Source organism: Perca fluviatilis, chromosome 18, assembly GCF_010015445.1.
Source record: "Perca fluviatilis chromosome 18, GENO_Pfluv_1.0, whole genome shotgun sequence".
NCBI classification, from domain to species: domain Eukaryota; kingdom Metazoa; phylum Chordata; class Actinopteri; order Perciformes; family Percidae; genus Perca; species Perca fluviatilis.
The window spans coordinates 18,857,088-18,870,332 of NC_053129.1; the positions used below are offsets into that span (position 1 = coordinate 18,857,088).

A 13,245-nucleotide genomic window follows, 5' to 3' on the forward strand; every position below is an offset into this window, starting at 1 on the left:
GTAGCTGCCTCTATAAAGAATGGCATGCAGCTGGAATAACAGACAGGTCCTGTTCTCATGGAGGGCTTCTGTTCTGGTGGGACAGACCATCCGCGTCAATACAAGCCAGGACTGATGTTTTGGTGCCCTCAAGGGCACCAGGTACATACAACAGGAAATGTATGGTACACTGTGGATGATGACGGTTTCATAGACAATGGCATTGTCGTGCCTATCTGTGTTGTGTTGGAGGATTTAAAGTAAGATGTTTTGTGCCTCTTTGGTTGAATCACTCAGTGTTATCTGTGCCAAGTCTCCGGGAACTGACAACGATCAAAGTCTCTCCTCCAAGTTAAGAAGAGAGAGTTTACTGTGTCTCATATTTGCCCACTGTAATGTGTAACCTCCTTGTTTGCGCCAATTTAAGATGCATGTGTAAGGTATGAGGCAGGGGTAGCCTGGGAAAACCCAGCCCACTTCCAATTTTTCCAAATCGAGGCACCAATCACAACCATTGAGGCAGGCTTTACACCAATCACAACCGATGAGGCGGGCTTTACACGATGACAATAGCGCAGCGACAGCAAGCAGCTTTTTGTTTCAGAGGCATTTGATGCATGGTGTTTGTGTGAACCTCCTCTCTTTACTGCACTTTCTATTAATTATTAAGCATGTAAGGGCAGACAAAATTCAATTTTGCCCTTTTTTCTAAATTTTCAAAATGTTCAACAGCCAATAGTCTATTTTTCTGTTGCTTTGGTTTTGACCTAGCAGGCAAGCAATATAAACAAAACTTAACATATATGGGAAAATGCAATAAGGCACAAAAATAAACAGAATCAAAATCCCTTGCCATTAAATCCAATGATTGATGCACCTACTCTCCAAACATTGCTTTTGGGACACCATGTTTGACAGACAAGAAAAAAGTTTAAAGTTGAAAGCGGCTGAAGCTTGGAAATCAATTTGCAATGAAAGGGTTAAAAAGAAAGAAGCATGGAAATCTGATTGGCTGCAGATTGTAGATGACCCTGAAAAGTTCAGCTGTGATTACCTGCCTGTTCTCTGTTTCTCTGGTAATATAGGACATAAAAGGACTTTGTTGAAATGTTACCCATTCTGCTTACAGTGTGAAACATGGGGTGAAGACTTACATTTCTGCTACATGCTAATGATAAGTATATTCTCAGCAGAATCATGACTGACTTCTCAGACTGCTGCCAAGGAATGTGTGAAGTGGGAACGTTATATTATGGCTCGTATCATGTGGTGGAGGGGAACAGGGCTACACCGTACATATGTTTCATTCATGGGTGGGGCTATATCCATAAATTCCACCCATGCAGCCCTTCCCTTGGAGAAGACCCTAACATTTACAAATTAAATGCCAGGATTGAATAAGGTCCTACTAGTGTCTACCCACCCTCTGGAAAGCTTGTCATTAACCCCTGGAATAGAAAGGTCCATTCCAGAAGGAGCTACGCAACTTTCTGCATCCACTAATCTCTAGAACGCAGCCAAGCAACTCCGAAACACGAAAAGAAGGTCCAAGCACAGATACAACCCGTTACAGTTTAGACGCTGAGATAAAAGGAGCCGCATTTCTGAAAGAAAACAGCAAATGAAGAAAGTGTTTTCAAAGAGGATAGATGTGGCAAACTCCAGCTTGTGGTGGAGAAAATAACATTAACCTAAGGGTAGAAATGGGCTTTCTCAATTCATACATCATGGTTGGAGTACCCACATGATGTTTTCTCTGATCTCACATAATCAGAAAGAGTGAGCCTCACTGTTTTCAGTCCAATAAAAGCATATAGCAATAAAAACATCATGAAGCATATGGTTTTTTTCAAAGTTTAACATTTGTATGGCCTCCTTTCACATTTCAGTCCATATCTATTTATAAACCGACATAATAAGTCTGATTACCTTGTCTCCAACAAACAATTCTTAGCTCAAGGTCCACCAACTAGCTTTTCCGAAGTGTTCAACCCATCTCATGGTCTTCCTCAGTGGATGAAGTTGAAAATGGAATATAAGCACTAGAAAAAGCTAGTAAGATATTTTTTCATAGCCTGATTATCCTTTGAAAACTCAGCTTTATCAAACTTATTAACTTTTGTAGTTTCTTTGTTCCATTGTCTAATAAGAACAAGGATATGAACACGGACTGTTGGTCACCCCTCAAACAGCCACTAATCTCACATTTAAAGTAGATATGTACTGAAACAAATTTACTATACATATAGTATAATGTGTTATTGATATGCAAAGAGAAAACTAACTTTCCAAACTGTACATTTCTATCTACTTCTTTGATGCTCAACTTTTAAAGTATCTTTGTTATACAGAGTAAACCCTGGAGAGTTTAGGGATGCAAAGATAAAAGACCTACTCAGAAGAAGTGGAAGGCACTGCTGCAAAAGCATTATGAAGGGAATGGCTGCAGCTGCAGTGAACGTGCTTGTAACGGATTGACAGAATTTGAGGGTTAAAAGGCTGTGGCTTAACTTGTTGATCCCTCCAGATGTAGGCCAAGCTTGCTGCATTGAGAAATCAGTGGTTAATGCTTTCAGCAGAGAGATAAGGAAGAGGAGGGAGCATAAAGCACTCAGTATTACAGTGGAGGTAACATAAAAACAAACAAACAAATCAAATAGAGTAACGTTAATCCAACATAATCCAATCAGTATCCAATCTGCTCCGAGGGTGAAGACAGCTTCAAAACATGGCTATTAGCTAATGTCACACGTGGATGCTCTGAGAATTAGCTCACCAGACTAAATCCAGGTGAAAAGGTCTGAAGTCTCTGCCCTTATCTGTGACCGCCGACACGGATGTGAGACTGGCTTTTGTCCAGCCGGACGCATGACTGACTGACTGACTGACTGACTGACGTAGAGGTAAAGTATGAGCTAAAACCAAGCCGGCATACAGTGCGCGGCCATCTTGCCTGGCCGAGCTACAAGCTGCTTATCTCAGAGTGCGTCTTAATCTCAGCAGAGAAAAATAACCTGAGACCAGACGAGCCAAAACTAAATATTAAAGCTAGGAAAATCCATTGGTGAACAATAAAACCAAGAGCTGGGCGGTGCAATGACAAACTAAACTAAAATGCAAACAGCAGAAAAAGGATGTTTGGGGACGTTAACAAGGACACCTGCTGTTTAACAGGATCGACCTGACAGCCTCTGCCCTGTGGCCTTTTTAGCTATCAACTGCTGGGACACAAACACCACTGTGTTCAGGATAGCAGTGCTGATATCTCTGTAATTCCCCTAAAAACAGACTGACCTATACAACTGTAAAACAACCCCCAAATGACACTTTAAGGGTTGGAGCACTGAAAGGTGGACCAGTTGTGACCTAAAAATCATAAAACTGGTAAAAAAAAGTATAACAAGTTACATTACTGTGAGAAAAGAAAGAAATATGGACGTGAACAATGGTCGCTAATAAAAGCTGTAATACAATCACTCCTGAGGAACATTTAGCTGTTGACGCAGCTGGTTTCGTCTGACTGCATGGCTGTTTTGACGGCTTTTCTACAGTAATGTTATCACACAGATATGTTATACTGTGGGAACTTGCTCATCGTAGCAGCAGCCTAAAACTCTGCCCAAGAAAACAGGAGGAAAGAAGGTGGCTACGGAGGAAACCTTTTCTACCTGTGGATATACTGCATCAGGAAAGAATGACGACAGCAGTTTTAGTTTATAACCAGGCTGGGATGCATGCATTACTTTCATGAATGTTATTTGTAAGAAGTCACAATGTGCTTCACAACAAAAAGGACAAAGAAACAAGGGTGCTATTTTAACATCACAATCAACAATCACAATTTCTACAAATTCAATAAGAATGTGCATGACTAACATTACCGGTTCCAGAGACGCCAACTAAGTTAACAGGAAATTACATTACCATGGTGAAGACACCAACGGCATCTCAGCCTAGGAGACATACAAACAACAAAGAGAAAGAGAGACAAACTAATAATGCATGTAATAGTGCATTTATTTCCATATATTATGCAGAGGATTATCTCAGTTAGGGCTACTCGTGGGTGGAACTCTATCCCAAGTCGCATTGGAAATTTTAAAACGTATACCTCTTTTAAACTTAACTTAAAGAAGTGGCTAACAAGTAGTCAGCACTGTCAACATTAGTTTAGGCACTAAAAGTTCCTGCTATCTTGTCTCTCCTGCTCCGTCTGTGTTTTGTGTGCTCTGCCTGTGTGTCTGTTTCACTATTGATTATAGATAGGCAAATCTTATGTTGCTTGTTAATGTCTCAGCAATGTTGTTTTGGTGCATGTCCACCAAAATGTATGTCTATGCTATCAACGTGATATCATGACTTTGCGTACATGAGATCAGTCTGATGCTATTGTGCCTTGTGTGTTCATCTCTGTGTGTATGTGTGTTGATTTTACCCAACTGTTCTTATTTTTATGTTGTTGTCTTTTAGCATTAGTTATTATAATCAACTTATTGTATAGGGCCAAATCTGTATGTATTATTGATAGCTTAATCGTTTTATCTCATTTTAGGGCGACCTCTTACCACCTGTCCAGGGACAGTGGATGTAAAATAGCCTCCAGGCTAATTCTGGCACATTTTACTTTGATGTAGTATTAGTGTGTATTGTCCCTGATAAATAAACCTGAAACAAAATAAAAAATAAATCAAGGCAAAGCAAGTTAAATTCATTGATGATCAGGTCCAAAGAATTTAACTTTTGTCAACTTACGAACTTTTGAATTGATAAAGTTGCAATCAATTCATGAATGAAAGAAAGGTAAAAAGATATAGCCTAAACATATTTTTTTCTGGCTTTGCTCTTTTGCTGCTACAACTTGTCAGAACTTGAGCGTGCTTTCTGGAAGGTAGGGGCGGCATGTTAACAGCAGGATAAAGCATGCCGTGCTCTGGCACAGTCAGCTGCTGAATCTGCTATCTGTCTGCTGTTTCAAGGCCTGTTAGACATGTTTTGGTTTGTGTCTGAGGGAGAAACATGTTGGCATTGAAGAAAGAGGATGCACTGCATATTCTGCCAATACACATGTCATTTCTTAAATGGTCCACTGATTATTTTTAAAGCATTAATATGTACCCTTAAGGCTTGGAATTCAAAAAGTGGGATTAGTAAGGTCATCACGTTGGAGTTGAGCTTTGTCTGGTATTGACAACAAGCTTTATTGTCACAATCATCATCATCTTCTGTGATGAATCCTGTTGATAAGCATGCCCTGATGAGATACAACATACAGGAAATCTTCTGACCTCTAGTATTTAACGGTTGAAATGCTGTTACGTAACAAAGCAGTATTAGTGAGCGTGATAAGGTTCGCTTTGATATGTTGAACATGCGTCAGCTTTCAGTGGTTGAGCTGTTATTACCATAACTACAAGCAGCAGCCTGAATTGATGACTGCACGAAATTTGCTGTTAGACAAAATGCTGGCATCCAACCAGCTGGAACCTCTCCTGCAACAACAACAAAAACAAGATAGAGAGCTCATAGACCAACCCAAACTGCAAACTCATTAAAACAAAAAATCTTATTTCCAGCATCTCTGCTTTGGGAATTAACATGAATAATGTGACCTAGACAAAGGGGATGGAGGCCAGCAAGGATTGAAACATGAATCCCACTTGGCCCATAAAACCCCCTCCCATCCTCCCAAACCAACATCTCGGTTATGGGACTCCCCCACACACGTACAGGACCCACATGCTCCCTTTGTTTGAACCACAGCAGGGCTACACTCTTTCCACATCTTGCGGCTAAGGCACACAAGTGATTAGTTTTAAAGCTCATTGTCATGATAATCTGAAGTTCGCTTCAATTCTCTGTCTGGCAAGAGAACAGTCACTATCTGACTTTGTTAACTAAAACTGAACGCCACTCTTGAGCAGGAAAAGCAAAGCAGGGCTATTAATTAAAAAACTACACAAGCTGAAAAACATTAAGCGATTAAAAGACTTCAGTCAGCAACAAAAACCAAGCAAGCTTGTGTAAATATAGCCTCTGTTATGTGTCATAATGTAACAGCCTGAGACAATTAGGTCACTCCAAATAACAACAACTAAGGAAAGACTATTTCCAAAAACTGAATTATTAGAATTCATCATAACTGTGTTGAGCTTGGAGCAGTAAGAGGACTTCATCTTTTTAGCTTTGGGTGAAAATTACAGCTCAGTATGCGCATAAACACTGTCTTATGTTAACATATATTTAGAGATCTCACTTATTCTGTAATGTGGTCTTATACATCTCCTAAGGTAAACCATTTTTCATAGCATAGATTTACTGTTGTACTGTCTACAGGATAAGTAATAATAAAGAAAGCGCTGGTGGTTTCTTGCTTATATCACAGCAAATAAATAATACCTGGACGTGTGGATGAGGGGGACTTCTGAAGACTAAGAATTTAATATAAGTTAATGCAACCTCACATTTAAAAGTAATATTCAAATTATTCTGGGATTAGGTTACCAACTATCCATTACAAATATCATAATATGCTTACAATTTGTTTTAAGACTAGACCTAGTCTTAAGATAAAGAGTTTTAATGTGTAAAATACAGCACCTGTGCTGTATTTTATACATTAAAACTCTTTACCTTTTTAAATAGTCTACAAAGAACAGTATCTCTGCAGGCATCAGAAGTAGCACAGCTTGTACTGTGCTGTCGAGGGTAAAACTGCAACAAATTCAGATTGGCCCAAAATATAATTTCATAGGTCACCCAGTTCTAGTTATAGAACCAGAAGACTGCAGATCAAGGCTTGTTTCTCTGGAGGGAGCCTGCTCTGTGAAGAAGAGTCTGTGCTGCAACAGTGAGTGGGCTGGACTTTGAAATAGCTCAACACACCTTATAATTAATCACACAGGTTTACGATGATGGAGGCTAATGTGCCAACTTTTGCAAGCGTGTGAGGATTCACACTAAACTCTTAACAGTGACAATAGGCTCTTCAGACATTATAATCTTATTTATTAGAATGGGCGAAACATCTGCAGCGATTGTGAGTGTTTTTCCCATCGGTTTCCATTATAGACCCAGTTCACATCATCTAGTAGCTGTGATGCATTTTTTATTGCTAATAACAATTGGGGAAAGAGTGAATGACTTGCAGTAAAGGATCAATTACTAACCAACGGGTCTGAAAGCCGTCAACCTTAAGCCCATTAATTAAGAATCTGCCACCACTGAGTGGCTGAGCTGGAAACAGGGTGCACTACCCTTTCACCTCTGAACAATCAGGAAGGTCAAGAGTCAGTGGTCTTGGGAGGGGACAAGTGTGCATTCATTGGGTGGGTATCTAAACTCATCTGCCAGCTTAAATGTTTTGTTGTGCTATGAAATAAAAGAGTTGCTATGTTCTGTTTGCTTCAACAATTTTATCAAATGGCAGGCTGTAAAAGATGCACTCAAAGTCAAGCAGTTAGCCCTAACTTATTTTAAAAGCTGTGACATAGGGCTAGCGGTTAGGGTTGCGCTTTAATCCAAAATTATGTACGTTTTTCGCATTCTTCCAAGATGTAGAGTTCTAATAGAAACATTTTCACATGAAGAGCTTTGACTGATGGTTTCTCTCAGAAAAACTGTTCCACCCACATTCTAACGTATTTCTTCTCATAATCAAATTAGTTCGTAGATAACTGCCTAAACAATAGCTACACTAAAACATGTGACGCTTTCCCTTTGAGAAAAAAGCAAATATGTTCTTTCTCCCTAAAGGTTTATTTTTTATATCACAAAAAAAGTGTATTCATTTTTATATTAGAGAAGAGAGGATGCGGTCCTTATTTCAGGCAAGGTGGCCCGCCTCTGCTTTAAAACACTGCAGGAAACCCCCGATTCTCTTCTGGTCTCCATCTAGCTCAGGGTAGGAGTTAGAGGAGCCTTTGGTTTGTAACATATACTCAACTTTTTACAAATGAAAACTGTGAAGCTGAGAGGTGGTCCAGCTCGGAGAAACTATCCTCAAAATGTGAGGTTGGGTCTTGGGTGTGGCCGACAACGGCTGTCTAAGCCCAGCTGTCCCAACAGCGAGGACAAGTGTAAAGCCGGGCCAGACTGGGGGCAGGGTGTGGCTGTGGCAGGGGTGCCATGGTGACAGAGCAGGCCTCGATAGAGAAGGGATGCTAAATGAATCTATTGTCTGGCCCAAGTGAAGCACACCGCACAAAAGAATGGCACATTCAAACAGTCATACAGGCCTATTGTTGCAGTGGGCCAGCAGAGTGCTGCAGGTCCACAATTTATCCCACAGGATCCACTACACATCATACAGAGAGAGCTGGATCGGAGAACATGACACTCTGACACCAGCAGGAAACGATACTGATCTGGAGGAACCTTTCTCCCAAACAATTCAAGGACTTTTTTTTAGATCAATTCAGCAATAAACATCACTGAACGGGTCCAACTGAAAATGGCTGCTCTAGCTTTGATGCATTTGCTGCTGAAACTGACTTATTCTGATATCTAAAGCAACATTTAATCTATAACAAAAAAATAAAATAATTGCTGGACAGACTACTCTCCTCTTGAACTCCATTACTGTGTACTGAGTAAAGTGAAACAAGTAGTCAATCCACAGAAAGATAATCAGCAACTTTTTTTGACAATCAATCGTTTAGGTCATTTTTTACAACCCCAAACATTCATTGGTTTCAGATACTGAATTATAAGCATTTGGAAAATGTCATTCTTTTCGGACATTCTGTAAACGTAAACCAAATAACTGATTGAAAGAAGAATCAGCAGATTAATCTAAATTAAAAACTATTGTTAGATGGGGCCCTAATGTGGTGTGGTGATAAAATCCTCTGCCGTGGTACATGTAATTATATTGCAGTCCAGTTCAATACCTGACAAATAATGTAGGCTATATCATCACAATAAGGGAAAAATTATCTAAAATGTTAACCATTAAGCACTTGTTCACACCCAAAATTATATTAAAAAAGGTATAGATACCAAAATATAAATTGTATGGCAAAATCAATGACAGTAAACAAATGTATACGGTCTCACAGTATACAGTACATTGTCATATCGTCCAAGCCCTGGAGCGAGTACAGAAAGTAAAATAAGATGTGACACATGCAGAATGAGTCAATATTTAAACCACTTTACTAACTGGATTTGCTACCTTCTCATATTATAACTATTCTTTTACTTAATGTCTACTAAATGCTTCACCTCAGTAATAATGGGCATTAACACACATCTAATGCATGTGCAATAGTTAAACAGGTTTCCACAGTGGATGATTTACAGTAACAACATTTTTATATCCCTAATATGGCCCAGGATGCTAAAAAGAAAGTCGATATAACAACTGACATCTTAAATAAGGATGTACATTTTCATTATTCTCATGGGGAAAACAGTCATCACGGCTGTGGCTCAACACCTGCCTCTGTACATTAATGCCACCACAACATCCAGAAACCATGCTGACATATGGTGGTCTTAGGGGGCTCAGCTGTGTTACAGGCTTAGCTGTGTTACCTCCTTAATGACATCCACCATTGAAAAAATGGTGATGGTGATTTACTCTTTCAATCTGTAGTGCTTAATATGAGCCAACCAGGGAGGCTGCCCCCGCTGCACTGCCAGTCCTGTGAAATGTAACACTCAGTTCATTAACACAGTTCCCTGAGAGAGCCTCAGCACTGTTTGTGACAGGAGAGCAGGTACAATACACTGCCACTGTTTATGGACTGGCAACTTTAGTGCTGGTGCTTTGCTGTGGTGAGCAAGAACTGAATGGAAGACTTTGCCAATTTTCAGTTCAAATACCTGCTATGGCTCAGTCTTAAAGCTAGCTGCATCTGTTTCCTATTGCCATTAACTGACACATCCTGATGGGATGTCAATAATTTAATGATAATGTATTCACTTTCTTCACCATCATTAAAGCTCAGAATGGTCACCACTGAGGAAATGTAAGGACAGAGCATCTTTTCCCATCACAGATACAGTACAACTGACCAATGTGTGCTCTGGTTCTCCACCAGTGCCAACTGAAACTGAGTCACAATGCTGCAGTCAGTTTCACCAAGGACAGTTTTGTTAAAACTCTGTTTCCGACAGCAGCACAGAGAGTGTTGGTGTCTGTGACAACTGGAGGATGACGTGAAACATCAACAAACGACCAGTGCCAACAAAACAAGGCGGGCAAAGGCCGTGCTGGTGTAGCGCAAGCAACGCCATAATGCAAGACTTAATGGGTGTATGATTGTTAAAAAGTGACCGGCATAGCAGCAACTAATATGCTGACCTAACAGAACAACAAGCTTGTCAAGGAACATTGAAATGCCTACTGTGTTTACAGATCTGTCAGGCAAGAAGACATAATAAGGACTTTAACAGTCAGATGAACACACTCACTGCCAAAATGGGCTGGTGTGAGGGTTTACCAATAAAAACCTAATGCAAAATAAATAAGTAATGTCAATGCAAAGCCCTCTGAGACAAAGTTGTGCTTTGAGATATCGGGCTATATAAATCAAATTCACTTGAATACTGGTACATGTCAGGACAGGCTTTGTTATTATGAACAGCATCAAATGGGTTTATACTTTAAAGGGGGCCTATTATGCTTTTCCATATTTTCTGTCATGTCTATAATGTTAAAATGTCAGATGTTCATATTAAACATAGACAACGCTTCAAAAAATTTGGTAAACGTATTGTCAAAACTAATCATCTGCAATGTGAACCTATTCAGAAAAACAAGACGGTTCATCTGTCGGTATCTGTCGATGCTGATCTGTAACCAGCCAACTCCCTGTCTGAGCATTAACACTGTGGACAAAATAACAGCATGGTACATCACGTAAGGCTTCTCCCATGTTTACAGTGAAAACATCACACCACAGCAGTAAGCCCTTTCACAAGGCAGCGGCCCATTACAAGCACGTACAGGCCCCTCAATGATTTAGAGCATTTTAATTCTCGGGAATGCAAGCCTTTTCTGATAAGTGCCTAACTGGGAATAAGCCTACCACTACGTAGAATGATTATGTAGTGTTATAATCTCTGTGTTGTGCTCTTTGACTTACCTGTGACTTCATGGCTTAGTGAGTCATTTCACTTCTCAGCAAAACGATAAATATGAATATTAACTCAGAACAGGTGAAGTATCATTTGTCTGAAAGATCCACAGGCTGGTCTTTTTTTATCAAGACAAATTACACTTCACCTGTTCTGAGTTGTACCACCAACTGTATGTGAACTCAATTCATCAATCACGATTGACAATGGTAGTGGGAAGAGATGTAAAGAGATGATCAACCCTGAATATCAATATAATCACACTTTGTTTTAGGTTAAGTGCAGATTTGTTGCTATCTTAGCATATTTGACAACTCAAATCAAAACTTGATCCACACAAAAATCTGTAAAGCCGAATTAGAGGTTATGATGCATTAGTGGTCCTGTGTGCCCACAGATTACAGACTCACTGATAAATCAGCCCTGGCAGCAGATATACCGGACAATATTACCTTTATCAACTCAAAACCACTGACAAGTTTAATTTTCATCTATACAATGTCCCACATCTTGGTCACAGTTCTTTAATAACCAAATCTTGTTTATATATATATATATATATATATATATATATATATATATATATATATATATATACACACACACTATTATCAACCAATATGTCATTATTGGATGATTTTTCAAACTCCCAAATATTGACACTGATAGACCTCTTTTTTTTTTTTTTTTACAGATACTGGGTCAAACAATTAATAACGTTACCATCCCAACATTAACCACCATTGTGTAATATATCAGTGTAAAAAAAGATCCCCAAAAGATAAAAACTGAGTTACATAAATCTAGACGTTAATCCCAGTGATCCATACACACCTTTCACATCTAGGCTAGTCAATGTAATGACTTTACAACTTTCCCTCACTCTGGGGGACCCCGGATGATCCACAGGGGACCCTGGAGGTCCCCGGACCCCAGTATGGACAGTCGTTTCTAGATAGCTTCATTGGGGTTTTTGGCTAAAGTGGCAGCCGTTGTTAGTACGTTAGGTTCCTGTGTGGACAGGTCAGCTTCCCCCACAGGCAAAACAAAAAAAAATTGCAAAAGAGATGCAAATGTCACCCGACTCCTGTCTGTCTGTTGACTCGTGTCTGGTCACTGGGTTTAGGCTATGGGTTTAGGTCACAGAAGTGGAAGCTTCAACAAAAGAGCTTCCGTAAAGTCGCCACTAACGTCAATGATGACTGTTGTATTGACTGGCCACACCGGTACAGAGGTCAGCACCAACAAAGCAACCAAACGGCCCGGTGTGGCTAATTCACGCTGGTATTTGTTTTCGTTATTGTCGAAAGTGTCCTAACGACATCGCCCTTACCTCGTCACGTTGAACATTTTTCTCAGTAACCGTGTCCACAAGCTCATCAGGTAACCAGAAAAGTGAAGCAACTGAAAAACACAGAGTCCAGACGGCACGGAGATAATTCAACAGACTGGTTGGTCCGGGCTGTTCGTGATGTCATCGGTTCACTAGAGCAGTTAATGCGCATGCGAGATCCTCTGTGAGTCCGGTGCTTCATGGATATTGTAGTATAGGATGTCAACAATTCACAGAAACCTTAGAAATACCAGTCTTTAAAATGCATGTGACAAAAGCTGAAATGCTTTTCAGTTGTAAATCTTTGAGTGGAGGTACTTAGGTATTATTTATCTATTATTTTCTTGTAGTTTTCCCAAAATCATTTGTTGTTCTAATCAACTGAAGTGGAGACTTTATAAGAAAGCAAATAAAAAAATATGAATCAATAAAGAAAATTAGTTGCAGTCCACATTCATAGCTGACTTGAAACAGGGTGGCTGTGTCATATCATTGCAACTGCTAAACCATAGGCCCTGAAAAGATATTTGGGAAGCAAAGTTTTCTTTACAGGTAGGCCAATTTAATCAGGGATACCCAGAAGCATTGTGTTGCCAAGATCTTATTTCTTCCAAAAAAATGTATGAGGCAGGTATTATTCTTGTCATGAGAGCTGTTGGTCATCAAAGGGAACCATGACTATAACCAAAAAGGTACAGAATGTCTCCATCTGGTGACTAAACAGGTATACACATTCAGGTTATGATAGTTATGGGATTGTGCAGTAGGTTTATATTAGTTTTCTGTCAAAAAATCACTGGGAATCTGGTGGGGTATGATGTAGCTACGCATTATTGTGGAACCCACACAAC

General features: G+C 39.7%; 1 protein-coding gene across 2 annotated transcripts in view; it reads right to left on the reverse strand.

Moving 5' to 3' along the window:
* LOC120546718 (disheveled-associated activator of morphogenesis 1-like) overlaps positions 1-12,522 on the reverse strand; it is a 50,529-nt gene extending 38,007 nt beyond the window's left edge. For both annotated transcript variants that reach the window (XM_039781857.1, XM_039781854.1), the window contains exon 1: positions 12,395-12,522. The gene's annotated coding sequence lies outside the window, so the exon portion shown is untranslated. The remainder of the gene's footprint in view (positions 1-12,394) is intronic.
* Between the last annotated feature and the right edge of the window lie 723 nt (positions 12,523-13,245).